The sequence below is a fragment of the Cucumis melo genome, chromosome 3 (genome assembly GCF_025177605.1).
Source record: "Cucumis melo cultivar AY chromosome 3, USDA_Cmelo_AY_1.0, whole genome shotgun sequence".
Taxonomy (NCBI): Eukaryota; Viridiplantae; Streptophyta; class Magnoliopsida; order Cucurbitales; family Cucurbitaceae; genus Cucumis; species Cucumis melo.
The window spans coordinates 18,922,750-18,940,830 of NC_066859.1; the positions used below are offsets into that span (position 1 = coordinate 18,922,750).

An 18,081-nucleotide genomic window follows, 5' to 3' on the forward strand; every position below is an offset into this window, starting at 1 on the left:
CAAAAGTCAAAGAACACATGTTGAAGTAGGATACAAATCTCTCAACACATCCCGTTTCTGGTACGTGGAGGAACCTGTAATTCTTGCGACTCAAGCATATCAAGTTTTTTATGTAAATGACCCAAAAAATGGTAGCAATTGGAAAGTTGTGCAAGTCGTCCAAAATAAGCGTATATGGGACGTGCCAGAAGTAGAGGATGTTGAGAATGATCATATTAATGTACTAGAAATTGTTATAAGCCATCAAGTGGATGACCACATCGAGGATGACACTCTATGCAGAATTGACGTTGATCCCACAATTGTTGAAAGATCGGTTGTGCGTCATGTCACTGATGACTTTATCGACGATGTGGATGAACACTTGTCACATGCAAGCAACGACGAATTATAGTGACAAACCACGTACCCATATATTTATGTAGTTTATATATTTTGATTCTAGCTATGTGTTCGTATTTGCTTATTGAATATTTGTTTTCTATGTCCACAGCCATTATGTCATCGTCATACCCACGTAATAATTTTATGGAGATGGACACTATGTTCCTCTAGTTTGAGGAAGATTTAAATAACATCATGGGAGGGTTGTCGTCTGTGGACGACAATGTGGGTGAGTCTAAAAATTTCCTTCATTTTAACTCTCGATTATTTCATTTTTTTCTAACATTATATGTTATTATCAATTTATTGAGCAATGTCTTCTTCTCAACAACCTGCGACTTTGACTCCTAGGAGACGTGTGCAGTTTTGACTCTTGGAGTTGGAGCGCCACGTTGCAATAAATGGGCACTTTTCGGTGAAGATCGCCCCTGGAGCGGAGAAGCCTATTTTCCCACACACCGTTCGCTTCAGCCAGACGATAGGCGTGTGCGTGCTAAAGATATTTCCCGTTCGCTACCTTTAGTGGACGGATGTTGGGAGAGAATACATTGAGGTCGTCAAGAGCGACCTCCAGGTAGTTAAGTGCACTACACATTTATGATTTCATTTGAAACATATATAAGTTTAACCAATCTAATGTGTTATGTTTGTAATGTGTAGCAATTTTTTGTGCTTGATTTCAATGATCAAGCAATGAATAGGTATATTGAGTATCAAATGCTCACGACCTTTAAAGAGTTTCGGGTCGACTATCACAGACACTTCAAAAAGTACAGCGACCCGGAGGAGGCCCGTGCCAACCCACCAAACTCATTGGTTGGACGTTATGAGGATCGGCACTTCCTCTGGGACCACTATATGAGCCGTGCATTCTAGGTATTTGTCACGATTAATTATGATTTAAAGTTTTAATATGTATAAGAAATAAATAATATAATTTTTTTCATGCAGAAGCAATCATGGACAAACAAGGCTACTAGACAGAAGCAACCTTACAATTATAGTAGCGGGTCCAAGTCGTTTCTACAACGACAGTACGAGCTCGTTGAAAGAAAAGGAAAGTTGGTCGATTGTGTGAAGTTGTTCCGGGAAACACATGTTCGAGTTGGGACGTTCGTGTCGTAGGCCGCAGAGGATGCGCATGTAAGTTATGCCCTTATTAATTATCCTCTTTCATTATATATTTTTGCACGTTACCTAACATAGTTTTTAAATTTGTTGCAGAACTAAATATTGGAACTCCAATCTCGGCCTACCCTAGAGGGTAGTCAACCACTCTCTGAGGATGAGATATGTGATCAGGTGTTGGGTAGACGACCATACTACTCAAAAGGTCTTGGTTGGGGACCCAAGCCGAAGGCCCGCAGGACGACGAGTGCGAGCAGTTCATCGACATCTTGTCTGCAGTCCACACAAAAAAAGATTGAATTACAAGCTAAACTTAATGAAGCTTTGGAACGAATTCAAGTGCAAGATAGAAATCACCAAGCGTTAGCTTCACAAAGTGAAACGAATGCAAAAGCTGATAGAAGACTTCACTCGTGCACAACAGGAACCACTACATGATCCCTAGCTCTGCGGTACGTATATATTTCTCCATTATTCTTAAGTTTTTGCAATGATAGTATACAATGAACATATGGATATATGAACTAAACTTAGTTACTTTTATATCATTGTAGGACCGAAGGTGTAAAATGACGCGTACGTGCCTCGTTGGGAGACTGTTTGTTATGTTTGCGTTTTTTTTGTATTATGAGAACTACATTTTTTATATTAAACTTACTAATATTTTTTGAACTTATTTTAGGAAAAAAAATTAGAAATTACATATTTTAAAAAAATATAAAATAAAATTTCCAACGCAATGAAACGTTGGGACTAGGATGCATAAGACACTTCGGGGAAGGGTTTCCCGATGGACAAAAGACGTTGGAAAAAAATGTCAGAAGAGGCATTTCCGACGCCACGTCATGCGTCAACATAAGGTCCGTCGGGAGAGGAACTCCCGATGCCACTTTGGTCGATGCATGTCAAAAGGCGTCGGGAGAGGCATTCTCGACGCCATGTTGGTACGGCATCGGGAATGCCTCTCCCGACTCATTTCTCCCGATGTTATTTCCGACGTCGTGAAAAACGTCGGCATATCCTTTCTGGACGTTTTTTCACTTTCTCCGACGTTTTTGTGTGTTGGGAGTACCCCCGTCTCTTGTAGTGATAATCAATACATACATCCAAGCTCTTAAATTCATGTTCGAAGGTCCAGTAGTAGAATCTCTTACAACTCATCTATGCATTTTACTTACCAGTCAATGCATGATCAGTCAATACATGCATTCTCTTAAATTAGGTTCGAAGATCCAGTAGTAGAATCTCTTACCCGAGAGATTAGCTAAAATTTATGTTTCTTTGATGACAATCAAAATTTCTCAATTAAACATATCCTAAACAATAAGGGGAAAATTTTTGATAACCTCAATTAATAAAATTTACTTATGGCTAGCATCCAAAATTTTCCAATTTAACTTATCCAACAATTGAGTTGAAACCAATTCAACCTTGAGGGAAAATTTCACGTATTAGTTATTCCAATTAGAGCCCAAAATTAATTTATCAAAACTTTGACTTTTATAGGCAAAACCATAGTAAGCATAGGAAAATAATTAGAGGTGATCGGATATATATATATATATATATATATGTATATATAAAATTAAGGCTTTCAACTAGAATAGCCTAAATTGCTATATGCTATTACACAATGGACCTTTCTTTCTAATATATTTCACAATGGACATTTCTTTCTAACATTTTTTTATAAAAGAATGAGTCAATTTACCTTATTACCCAAATTTCATTAATCCACTACTACAAAAACAGACTCTCTAGACAGTTTTAAACTGTCAAGAATCATTATTCTTGACGGTTTTAAAACTGTCATTGAAGCCAGTGTCAAGACTGTCAAAGTTCTTAACGGTTGGTAAAACCGTCAAGAATAGTAAACGTTGACAGTTTTAAACCGTCAAGTATATGAATTTTCATGACAGTTTAAAACCGTCAAGAGTATAAATGTTCATAACAATTTAGAACCATCAAGAATATGAGTATCCATGACAAAAATCGTTAAGAATATGAATATTTATGACACTTGATAATCGTCAAGAGTATGAGTTTTCATGACATTTAAAAACAGTTAAGAAAGTGGTTTTTTATGACATTTTAAAACCGTAAAGAATGCACTTGTTTATGACATTTTAAAACCATCAAGCATTTTTCGAATTTTCTTAAAAATTCTAATTCAATTATATTTTTGTTCGTGTATTATGCTCCTATTGGTCCTGTTGTTCTATAAATACATATAAACGACAATATTCATTAAATATAGTTTCAAAACTCGAACATATATAAATAAAACCTTTCACCATATCATTTTCAAAACTGTACATACATGAATATTGCAGATCATTTACAAACCCAAAATAAATTCCATTAGATTGCCAAGAATTCAACCCAACATCCTCTAATGAACTAACTTAGCCGCCCAATAAACAATATGTTAGTGTTTTTATTGTACCCATCAACTCCACCCACCTCCATATGAATAATTCAAAAAATTCACCTATATTATCTATATACATAAAGTTTCAGAATGGCAACAAAAAAAAAAAAAAAAAAAAATTCCTACTTCAGAATCACAAATAAGTCGCAATCATATGTATGAATCTAGAAAGTCAGCTAACTCAACCTGCGTCTCATCTAACTCGGCCTGTGAGTATGATCTTTGTGTATCAACCTATAAACATGCAAAATAAATGAGTTAGCTCACAATCCAATTAAATCAATCAACAATGTGGCATAATGTTGATTGATGTAATGTATAAATTAAAAAAGTAAAGGTATACGGAAGAGCAATCAACACTAACAAACAAAAGCTCAGTATCCTATGCATATGAAGACGACCTGAATTGCTATGGTTAGTGACCTGTTTAATGGTCAATAAATTATCCCCAACCGTTGGTGTTGCCTCAAGTCCATTCTTGAATACAGTCAACTAGTAATGCAAAATAATTAAAATCCCAAGAGAAAATGAACAGGATTCTTTGTAAAAACAATAATACATTAAACTAAAAATTTGGGGAACTGAAAAACTAATGAAAATTTTCATAATAGGATTAACAAATACACATAACTTACAGCAATTGCAAGCATGTATATTCAACAACTTTGACTAGCAGAAACAATCAATACTGGATGAGACAAGCCAAACACTCAAAACTAAACTTACAGATGAATCAACATGTGAGTACCTATTTGATCAATCTATTTGTAGTATAGGCATATTGATCCAAGAAGGATTAGCTCTAGGGAGTGTGTATGGATGATTCAGATCCAATGACCTTAAATTCAAGGATTAACAGTTAAATACTTAGAGAGTTCATCTTCAAAACTACCAAACAAGCCATACCTACATATCAAGGAAATTAACATGCACACACACAAGTATTGATATAAAAGAAAAAAGTTAGAAATATTCAATATCAAGTCTACCAAAGAAAAACAATGTCAACAAGGAATTCAATGGCATAGTTTCTAATAGGCATTTGGTATAAGCTACCTCAAAAATAAGTGGCGAAGATGTTTCAGGGTGCCTAATTCAGGAGGAATTCGTCCAATGAAACGATTTTGTTCTAGGTGTAGGTAGCGAAGCTCTAAAAGACTAGCAAGCTCCCTTGAAATTTCTCTCTTGAAATTATTAAAGCTCAAATATCTACAGAATATTTTGTCAACTACTAATATAATCACGTGTAAAACAATAAAAAGGAAAAAGAATCAGAAAATGATAAATCAACAGCAAGAAGTAGCATTACTTACAAATGAGTCAAACTCTTTCAGAACGTATGACATTCTACAGCTTATTCCACCTCAAGTTACTATAGGAGAACCAAACAAAAATCAGTAACAAATACTACAAATAGGAGTAAAGAAAACCAAAAGCTCAAACTTCTGTGACAAATGTGAAAGGAATTTTAGATGAGAATATGTAATTTTACACTCGAAAGTGTAGGTGGCTCTAAAATTTTGTTTCCTACTAAAACTAGATGAACTAGTATAGTTCCAAGTTAAGTTAGCAAACTGAATACAATAGAGCAACTGAAAGTACGTTGTATGCATAAAAAAATCAAGGTCCACATGAACATCACTTCTTCAAAAGAGTAAGACAAGGGACTTACAGTATCTGAAGACGCTTCAACCTTCCAATCTAAGGAGGAATTGGTCCAGTCAACTTGTTATTGTGGAAGTCCCTACAATAAGAAAACATTTAAACATTTTTCACTGAAGTGATCAAAACTATTTTCTCTCCATCAAAAAGAACCCAAGTTTGGAGATAAAAGAAAGTAACAACAATAACTATGCAGTCTATCAAAAGTTATGACACAAAACACGAATAGAGATGTTTTTCCCATCTGTTAATTGCTTCATCGTATACAATCCTAATCATTTTATTTTGATTTGGAAGTTTTCTTCGATTTCCATCATCTTTCTGCTTACCTAAATATAAAGATCCTAATTTTCTAATCTTCAGCAATGATATACGGTAACAAAAAGATTTGGCATTGGACGAGTAACAAATTTCTCTAATACATTTAATGAAGGAAACACTTATAGCCTCGTCAGATCCAAGAGATTGGTTACGACAGTGGGAAACGGGCCAACGATCGAAACAACATAAACTTTCCTACAGTAGCAGATAAAACAACACCAATTTAACTCATCATATAGATAATTTCCAACATATAACAATAAAATGAATTCGGATAAAATCATAAGTAATGAATCAAACAATAATGATCAATTCAATAAAATAGTATTTAGAACAAATCATTAGTATCTGAACTTTACTATATGACAATTCAATCCATATATAGCATAGAAATTAGTGTTAATATTTAATAAGATTTCTTGTATAAGTAAACTAATAAAGTAATTAGAAGCTCAATATATTTTTATTACATAAACTTTCATGTAAAAACTAAATCGTTAAAAATTTGAAAGTATCACGAACTAAATTGCAAATTTATCAAAATCGAAGGTTCAAAGACTAAATTGTTATTTCTTGAAGGTTTAAGGACAAAAAGTACTATTTAACTTTTTTTTTTCTTTCTTTTCTTTTTTCTCTTACACAAGTGATGACAGACTAAACTGAACCAATTACCAAACTAAACTACATTACAACAAGTCTAATATACTAAGTTAAAAATAGGCTTCAGTGTGTGTAACAATCAGACCATTGATAGAAAAATCTCACTGAAATTTGCTATGATTATTTGAAATATCATCATAAGCCCATAGAATCAATTACACAATCCAAAAATTGGGAGGATGTGAAGATAATTTAGTAAATCATGCAGACAACAAAAGGCAAGTAAAAAATGAGATAAATTTCTAACACATAATTATATTAATCTGAAAGTTCACTTGATTACCTCTAATATGTTGGGAGAAAAATTGAACATTGTGGGCAATGCTCTTCTTCCCTACATAAACTTGTGCTTCAACATTTAGATGCTCAAACCAAACTTCAAAACACATTCATATTCAATCTCAAACACCAACCAAGTTCAGTCTTTAGGGGTTATCATACCCTCTCCATGCCAAAGCACATTCACAAAAGTAACTCTAAAAGAACACACTCACACAATGCAAAGAAAAAAGAAAAAGACTTCTAAAGCTTGACACATATCGTCAAACACCTTACAAGCACAAACTAATATCATATTTAACTTGTTAAATTGGTAAATCTAAATGAAATGCCCAAAATGCACAATACTTAGCAACCCTATGGAATCAAACAACAGAATGCACAATACTTGAAAAAACCAAACCATTCATCCATACATACATAAGTTATGAATTGAGTAAAGATGACAATTATTGTATCAGTGGTGATATCAGAGAGGCTAGATCTATGATGACGACAATTGAGGTTGCTTCGACATAAAAAGTATTTCTAGGCGTGGTTAGCAACCTGAGTTAGGTTCGAGTCTTAAAAAATTCTTTGAAATTCTTCTCCAATCACCTTTCCCCACTTTCTGTAATCCTAACAAGAAAAGCTTGTGTTCTTCCTCCTTCCATGGTACAACAGAAAATCATCCCCAATCATTATCAACTCCAAGTTCCAATAAATTGCACTAATTTACAAGCTTCCAAGATAAAACCTAACAAAATGCTAAATGTATTAAGTGAAAACCGACACCCATTATCAATCATTTACACAACTACTCTATAAATCGTATCTTAAGATCACTAGGTAAGCACCAATTCAAAGAAAAACTGAGAAAAAACAATCTTGCTTGCGTGTAGGCATTTCTGTTAAGTACCAAATCATGGAAAAATCCTTCTCAACTCATTAAGAAACATTAATAGAAACACAAGATAATCAAGACCAAGGTCTACTTTCAACTGTTGGATTTTATGTCCTAAAACTCGTAGATAGTAAATATAATCAATTGCCTGCCATTAATAAAGTGTTTTATTATTATAATTTCAATAAGTGTTATTGATTATATTATTGGTTTTGTCTTAATAACCTAAATCCAATAAACTAACATCATAAGCTGTTTGATGAGTCTTGAACAGTATGTAGAGACATACGGGGATCAATGTTCAAGATCAGCTTAAAGGGTCTATAGTATAGGGTTAAGGTTGGGGTACCTTATCCTGTTAACACTATGGATACGACTCACTTTGTATTTGATACGAACACATTGATCCAATGTGTTCACGTATGCGACATGCGAGTGAGGGTATCCTATGCAATGAGTTTGCATAAGACTGGACTACGAAATAGTAATCACTAGATGTAACTCCGTTAACTAGTTGGATTTCTATTTCATTAGGATGACCTAGGTGATTAGTCTTAATACTGAGTGTATTATGAACTCTTGTTTGCGAGGGATTGTCCTTTGATTTGTACGGGTGAGAGTGGCCAAATTATCGACTCAATATGCTTATCATTTTGGGGACAAGACCGAGTGAGGAGCTAGGAACATAATCACACAAGATGAAATTCACTCCTTCCCACCTTTAGGGTAAGTAGATAAGTGTTCCCTTAAATGGTGTCTCCGGGACTTGAACGAAGGGTCCTACCCTCTCTATGGTACGAGAGGGGTTTCTGTTTAGTGGTTGGACCATAAACAGGTTGTTCATTAGAGGAGCATTGGTATTTAAGGACTAGAGGTAACTCAGGGGTAAAACGGTAATTTGACCCAGTTGGTGTTACGAACACTTGTGAAGGACTAACTTATTGGTATTGGTCTATATCCGTGGACACAGAAATATATCTACAGTGAGAAGAGTTCAACTGTGAGTCTTTAGTGGAGTGTACACACAGTTAACGAATATTGATTAATGTAGTTAATGAGTTTAGTTAATTAATCTCATATCGTTGTAGCTTCTGATCTGTAGGTCCATTAGGTCCCCTTCCTAGCTCATAAAGAGTAATGAGATTTATTTATATTGGTTGTAATTTGAAATGTTCAAATTTACTTTGGGAATTAATATAATGTATATTGATACATTATAATATAAAGTTTATTAGACTTTATTATATAAAATTTAATTTGGATATGATTCAAAATTAAATTACGAGAGAATAAAATATTTGAATAAGTTCAAATATTAGTTTAATTTGAATTAGATTCATATTAAAACTATAAGTTAAAATTTAATGTGTATATGATACATATTAAAACTATAGGTTATGAGAGAAATTTATATTTGAATATGATTCAAATTATGGATTAAATTAAATATATGATATTTAATTTAGAAATTAATTAATTGGAGAATTAATTAATAGTTTAGTTTAATTTGATTTAATTAAATTTGATTTAATTAAATTAATTAAATTAAAACTATAGGTTATGCGAGAGATATTCATTTAGATATGATTTAAATGAAAATATTAATAAACTATAAGTTATGCGAGAGATATTCATTTGCCAATGTATTGGTATTTTTAAGGTTTCAATTAAAATTGAGTTTCTGTAATTCTTCCACTGTAAAGGGTTTTCATCCCTGCATCGACGACGTTGGAGCGACGTTCGGTTGAAGAAGAACGCTTGACCAAGCTGAAGAAGAACGCTCGAAACAAGCAGGAGAAGAATAACACTCAGTCGACGAATAGAACTATTTAGGAGTGACGAATAGAACAACGCTTGATCTTGACCGTTTGGCTCAAGAAGTTTGGAACGAATAGAACGCTCGACTGAAGAAGAACACTTGACCTTGACCAAGCTGAAGAAGAACAACGTCCAACGACGGATGGCGTTCAACGGACGACATTCGAAAGATGGAGCAACAACCGATGAGTTCACATTGACACACACGAAGAAAGTGAAGAAAAAATTGGGGGAGGGCGCGCGTGAGAAGTTTGGAAATTTTGAGAAATTTGATCGATTTAGGTTATGAAATATTTAATATTTTATTTAAAAATTACTTAGTAATTCTTGACATTTTTAAAACGTCAAAAAATTTGAAAAATAACTCCCTGTACCTAAAACGTCAAGAATTTAATTGATATAACATGACGTTTTTAAAATATAAAGAAAAAAATACATATTACTTGACGTTTACAAAACGTCAAGAATGTTGAAGTTATAAATATTCTTGACATTTTAGAAAAAGTCAATAATTTAATAAATGATTCTTGACGTTTTTAAAACATGAAAAAAAAAATACATATTACTTGAGTTTAAAAAACATAAAAAAAAGCTGAAAATTCACATTCCATAAAAATTCTTGACGATTTTCAAAAAATGTAAGAAATAAAAACTACAACAGTCAAGAAAGGTCTTTTTTCTAGTAGTGATCTTGAACAATATTTTTCTTAATTATCTACAACCATATTTATTATATCAATTGTAACTTCCTTAATTATTACATATATATTTGTATTTATTAATGTAATATTTATTACCTTTTGAATGATTTGAATATGGTATAAATTATTATCTTATATGGTAATAATATTTTTAATTATCCTACAAAATAAATATTTTAATTTCATGTCCAACCAAAAGTTATTTTCTCACGATCATCAATTCCGGCACCAACATTCTTATCCGATTTCTATTAAAAAAAATGTTCTTTCTTCTTTCCTTCTAATTTGCTTCTTGTGATACGGTTAATCCTTTTTTTTTTGTTTCGTATATTATTTATTCTTCCGTTTCGTAGCATTTTTTTCCTTAAAAAATTTGTTCTTTCTTCTTCCGTTTCGTAGCATATATTTTTTCTCCTTAAAAAATTTGTACTTTCTTCTTCCGTTTCGTAGCATATATTCCGGTAATATTCCTCCTATTTTGATTTTTTATGTTTTGTGATTTGTTACTTATATACTACTGCATATATTCAATAATACATACACATATTTTTTCTCATGTTCTGTAATTTTATCTTACTCAATTTATATACTACTGTAGATATTTAATAATTACGGCATATTCCGATTATCTTATTCATATTTTTGTTTAGTAAAGTTTTCGTAAACAATATATACATTTATATACCATTGTTTAATCTACTTCTATTATGTGATTTATCAGATATATACATCTTATTCATATTTATGTTCTATGATCTGTTACATATATACTACTGCATATATTCAATAATATATAAATTGTAGTTGAATTTTATTATATATCACTACATACACAGATGATGTTATCAGTATATACTTTTGTATATATAGAATAATAGGTATTTAGTGACACATATAGTTCAGTTTTTTTTCCTTTATGTTTCATATCGTTTTCTTTATTTTTTTCGATTCGATTAGTATTTTCTTTAATTTCTTACATATATACTACTGCATAATACATTTATGTTGTATGATTTGTTACGAATATAGTCTGCAGATATTTAATAATACAGAAATTGAAGTTGTCATCCTCCCACCGAATGTAAAAGGTTCAGTTGGTCGACCAAAGAAGATTAGAATTCCTTCTAAAATGGAGTTAAAGAGACGTGTTAAATGTGGCCGTTGTGGACATGTTGGCCATAACCGAAAAAGATGCAAGTTTTCCTTATTGAATTAGTTTTTCCTTCTTATTATTAGACTTTAAGTATGTTGTTTTAGAGTTTTATTTGAAATATTCATATTCTAGTTTTTAGTTCAATTATTTTATTTCTATATTTTCCATAAATTTCCAGCGTACTAATCAAAGTTCCTCAATTTATTATATTTAATATACTACCCTTCATACATAATCACTATTGTTTCAAACATAACTTATTATTTTTTACATATAATGTGAATATTTGAAATAAAATACATAAACCAATTTAACAAATCGAAAATACAACCTTTCATTCATAAAATATACAATGTATTATTTCATATCTACTATTCATAAATCAATTTAACATATCCTTTCCATTCAACCACTTTTTCGTTGACTGGGATGAATGCGTTACATTGGATTTAATATCGTATATATGTAATAATATTGTGTATATGATAGATATTATACATTAGAATTTGATATATATTAAAATGGAAAATGTGATAAAGTGTTTGTGTTAAGTATATTTGCAATAATATTACGTATATTAGCACAATGTAAATTTTCAACTATAAAACTAAGGAAAATAATGTAAACATTATTGGTAGATATGAAATATTTAGGAAATTATTGGATAAATTAAAGAATTGAATTTGAAAGTATAACGGAAAATTATTGTATATATGTAATAATATTATGTATATAATAGATATTAAACATTAGAATTGAAAGTAAAAAAACACAATAAATAACAAATCCTTCTTAACACATTCTATAAGACCTAGGTAAAGGTATATACTAATATCGTTCATATCAATAAAACTGTCTAACTTGGATCTAAGGTGTACGATTTTTTATAGCACATATGTTCATTAACTGTTATTTTGGACACACTAAAACTAACGTAATTGTTCGATTCATTGAAAAAACCAACAAAGTAGATTGCTATTTTGGCCATCCTCCAAAAAGAATATTAGAAATATATGTCACTAATAATTTATGTTTGTAATTAAGGAGATATATATATATATATATATATATATATATATATATATATATATATATATATATATATATATATATATATATATATATATATATAATAAATCACAGAACAAACATATAATATTCTTTGGTTACCGGATGTCAATATATATGTATTATGGTAATAAAAAGAGGTATATATATACTAAATCACAGAGCACACATATCATATTTATCAGTTACTGTATGTCAATTTATATGTATTATTGTATATATGAAGGGGTATATATACACTAAATCACAGAACATATATATCATATTCTTTGGCGACTACATGTAAAAATATATGTATTGTTATATATATGAAGTGGTATATATCTAAAAAAAATATTTTGGAATATAAGATTATGATGGAACAAAAACATCAGAGATGCCATGCACAGCGGAAGATTTAGATCATGCTTTACTCTATATGCATGTAACAACCCAACTCCTTATACTGAGTCGAAGTCATTACTAAATGTAGAACAAGTGGTTTAAGTCATAAAATTTAGTGAAAACGCATAAAGTTTGAGAAATTTATTTATGAAAATTCAAACTAAGTAATATGCAAAAATGAAATTTCATTCTAAAGTCCTAGTCGGGCCCTATCTACTTTAAAAAAAAATAGTAAATAGTGAAGAAGACAAAAACTCAGGTACTAACGTCAAAAACAAGAATAAGCGGAAGCAGAAATCCCTATGGCTCACCACGGTCACTTCTGGTCGCTCGCCAGCTTGCCCTTGCCCTTGCCTCGGCCTCTACCTGAAAAACATGACATGAAGAGAGTGAGTATAAAATACTCAGTAAGGGACCCACTACTAGTCCCACTAGGTGCCTGTTAGCTTCCTATCAGAGTCCTGTAACTGGTACCCAATCTCTGGCACGTTCCCGAACACGTGCAACATGCGCTCCCGTAGGAACGTAACTCTGGTCTTCGGTGTCCCGGGGGACACCTAGGACAGTCGGGATGCGAGGACCCCGTCAAGTCACTCGAGTCATATCTATATCCATGCTAGGCTGGTGTCCTGTCGGACCATACAGTCCTAAATAGGTGGTGATCCCGAAGGACACCCATGCAGGTACGACTCTAATAGGTTAAGCTAACAGGTACCCTAACCATAGCATACATACACATAGCATCATCATACAATCACAACAGGTTAATCATCATCTCACTCTCCATCTCAACAACCGTCGTACAGTCACAACAGTTCTCGTCATCACAATATCATGCCATAATGTAACCATATCAATAATCGCATCATGCTATCATCAACTTCATGCATCATATAGTCTAGTCCTCAACATGCACAACTGAAGGTGTACGTGATCTCATTATTCTAAACATGGGGCTAGTAGTAGGAATCTCTTACCTGGAGATTTACTTGGCGAGTCCTAACCGCGAGACAAGTGTGCTTTCCAAGCAACGAGGTCCTGACTGTTTAATACGCCAAAATTCGTAATTAAGTCACCAACGACTAACGGTTCAAAACTCGGTTGAAATGACTTACCCTAGAAAGAGGTTGCAATGCTTGAGCCCCTACTGAAGAAATCCCACGCTGCAGCAGTTACTTGGTCCAAGACGTCCCTTAAAGAAGATAATTTAATTTAATTCCGAATTAAATTATTTAGTGTCCAAAAACATTGAGTCTTACTGGGTAATGCCAAAATAATTAATTAATTTACCAAATTTTGGATGGAAGGAGCCAAACTAGGCTTGGCGGCTCGGCGGGAAAAAGAACAGGGACCGACTCGGCTCGGCTTGGCGCAGAAATCGCGCGCGTGCGGCTCGGCTTGCGACAGAAAGGAGGCGCGTCTCAGCTTGCAGTGTAGGCGGCGCGGTGCGGCTTGCACGCGGAGAGGGCTGGGCACGTGCGGGCACGGAGCGGTATGCGGACGCGGGTTCGGTTGCGACTCGGGGCGGCGCGCGGGCACGGAAAGGTATGCGGACGCGGGTTCGGTTTGCGACTCGGGCCGGCGCGCGGGCACGGAGCGGCTGACGAAGTTTTACGTGGCAGCTACGAACGGATCGGCTGCGGATCGCGAAGGGTAATGCGGCTTCGACTTCGGCGACGGCTGCGAGAGACGGGCGGTGCGGCGGACGCTCGACGTGCGCGGATCGGCTTGGACGGATCTCCGACGCGGCTGGAAGATTGGCGACGGCTCGGGTGGTCTGCAGACTCGGCTGAGCTGCTGAACAGAGAGAGGAAGGCTTGGGCGGCTCGGGTACGCGGCGGCGGCGTGCGGCGGCTAGGGTTTTGTTTTATCCCTTTTCTCTTTTCTTTTTCCCTCTTTCTTTCTTTGATTTTTTTTCTTTATGCACGAGACCCAAGGCTCTTTTATAATAAAAATCTTTTCTTTTCCATTAAATAAATCAAACCAACCATCTTCTCTCTCTCCAAATCTCACCAAAAAACTCAACCAACCCACTTTTAAATGAACACAATTAATTTTGTTACCTTCCCAAACAAATATTTTATTTTATCCTTAAACTTCAATAATTACATAATCAACCAAAGTAACTCTTTAACCTTAATTAAGTATAAGGTGAACAATAATCCAATTCCATAACAAATTTAAATTTTACAAAATTACTCTTGAGATGAACAAATGAAACTCCAATCTGTTGGGGCGTTACAATGCATCTAAACAATTTAGAAATTAACATGCAACAACTAAATGACAGACCTAAACGAAGAAAGTAGAAGATAAACGATGAGCTTACCTTTGTAGGTCTCAACTTCTTCTTAATTCTAAAGCTTCTTCTCTGCCTGAAGATCACGAACAAAGGACAACCACTATGTTGACCTACTAATCTGAGGACCATGAACCGAGTTGTGGGGTTCGTTATGTGAAGTAAACTTTTAGGACATGGAAGGAAGAAGGTGTATCGTTTAGAGATTTTATGAGAAATCATCATCCTCTTCTCATTATGTAATGAGAAGTTTATATATTAAAATTACATGCAAAATGTATGCAATTTATTTCATATAATCTCAACACCTAATTAATCCATTAACTATTTAAATTTAGAATTGGTGAAGAACGGAATCGTAATTGGTGATGAACGAAATAGAAGTCGGTGAAGAACGAAACTGGATGTACCGGAATTGGAGAAGAACGAACTGGATGACTGCAGAAATTACAGGTGAGGAAATTGAAGAAGTTTTCGATGGTGGATGAACAATTTAGATGACTTAGGCGGCGGATGAACAATTTAGATGAAATATTTAGTATCAGAATTAATCAAGATCTATTTTGAAAATTATTTCCATATTAAAAGATATATTATTTGATGATAAATGAAAATAAATTATTTAAGATAATGTTTTTTCTTTAATAATTAAGATTTTACATTAATTAATATAATTAAGGAAGTTATAAATTAGATAATAATGATCAATGTAATGTAAATAAGAAAATATATAGTATTTAATTTTGAAATACTTATATAATTAATGTTAATAATAAGGTTTAAATTGTCCTAAAATATAGGAAATCATAATCAAGAAAAAAAATATTTTAGGATATTTGTGAAATATCCTAGTCAAAATAGGTATTCTCTCTAAATCTTTCAAAAAATTATGATAATAGGGCCCATGTCACTACATTTTCTAAATTGTAAAAGTAGCAAATTTAAAAGTCCAGCTCAAAATCGTCAATAGGCTTGAAAGTAAAAGACGAAAATATCCTCTTTACAAATTTATTGCGGGCTAATTCATTCTTTTTCATCTTAATTTGGATAGCCCTATAATAGTCGCATGATATATCTAATAACTTTGTGATAGCCTTATGATGCATATGTATTTTTTAATTTTGGGTAGTCCTCTGATATTTTTTTATATCTGTCTGATAACTTGTGATAGTCGTAAGATATATCTAATTAGTTTGTGATAGCCATCTGATACATATATGTGTTTTAAATTTGGGTAGCCTTATGATAACATTACTTTCTTAATACCATGTGATAAATATCTAATTACTTCTACAATACCATTTTCTACTTTCTAACTACCATATAACTACCTTATAATTACTATTTCGTATCAATTTCTAATTCATTTTATATATTTGTTTCTAGGTGGTTGAGAATAGATTGCAAACAATAAAGTCTTCACAAGAAGATAAAAAGTAAATCCAACACCCAAGGCGCTATTGGTTTAGAAATGGAAATAAACACAAATCTCAAAAAAAAAAAAAAAAAAAAAAGCCAACACTCAACGTAGAACACATAAATCATAAACAAAGAATAGACTAAAATAAATGTAATGACCCAACTTTTTTTAAAAAAGAAAACTAAGTTAAGGTCCTTACTCAAAAAGACGAATAACAAAATACACTTTCTTTGAAGAGACAGACGTCTAAAATTCTTATAAAACCAAAATACTCATGAAATATAAGATTATCAAAACCAACAAAAGTAATTTGAAAATGTGATCCGCGGGTTCTAACAATTAAAAAAAATGACAAAATCTCAAGTAAAATGGTTAAAATTTAAAATACTGAAAAACATAAAAATAAGTGTCGAAGCTGAATTGTGTCCCATATGGCAAGCCATGGATCATTTTCTGTCGCTCGCTAGCTTCTTAAGTTCTCTACCTTAGCCTGAAATATTAAACATAGAAAAGAGTGAGTACATAAATATATTCAGTGAGGCATCTACTACTAGTCCCACTGGGTGATCTGTTAACTTTTCATTAGAAACATAAACGTAGCATTGTGTGACCAACAGAGCACACTTGAGTGAGTGAGACCGTACGAACACCCCTAAATCGTGCGAGCGATCCCATGGGAACACCCCTAGTCGTGCGAGTGATCGCAGGTACACTCTCCATAAATATATGTGTAATATGTAGGTACACCCCTAATCGTGCGAGTGGTCCCGTCGGAACACCCCTAATCGTGTGAGCGACCCCATATACATAATATAACTGTCTCCTAACCATGCACATGATCCGTAGGCAGACCCCTAATCGTGTGAGTGATCTCATAGGAACACCCCTAGTCGTGCGAGTGGCGCCATAGATAGGATCACAATATAAGAGGGGTAAGAAACTTATCATATAAAGTTAACAGACACACCATAAACCAAAAGCATGTGATTTTATCATAAGCATCATAGCATAACATGAATAATATTAATCGTATCGCCCTTAAGCATGTGATTGATATATCATGTATCATAATAATCATAAACATAATAGTCATCATTAACAACATAACATCAGTCAATGCCATCAACTTAAACATCAATCATTATCTATAACATCACATTATGCATCTTAGCTATCCTCAATGTGTAGTCATAATACATGTTGTCTCTTAAATTCAGTTCGAAGGGCCAGTAGTAGAATCTTTTACCTCGAGATTTGTTAAACGTTTATTCCCTATCTAGCACATCGAAGCTTTCCAATAGACAAATCCCAAAGTTAAGGTTGAAACCTTATTGGCAGAATACCACATATTATTTTTCCAAAGTGTTATCCAACTGAACCTTAAAGAGAAAAAATCCAAATTAAATTAATTAGAATTCAAAATTTCTATTTAATGGGTATTACCCAAAATCCATTAAAACTTACCAAAATAGGTCAAAATAGGTCAAAAT

At 33.1% G+C, this 18,081-nt stretch overlaps 1 non-coding gene across 1 annotated transcript; it reads right to left on the reverse strand.

Annotated features, from left to right (window-relative positions):
* Window positions 1-6,644: 6,644 nt before the first annotated feature.
* On the reverse strand, window positions 6,645-6,731 carry LOC127148736 (small nucleolar RNA R11/Z151). The gene has a single exon (XR_007819812.1). It is a non-coding gene; the product is annotated as a small nucleolar RNA R11/Z151 (small nucleolar RNA).
* Between the last annotated feature and the right edge of the window lie 11,350 nt (window positions 6,732-18,081).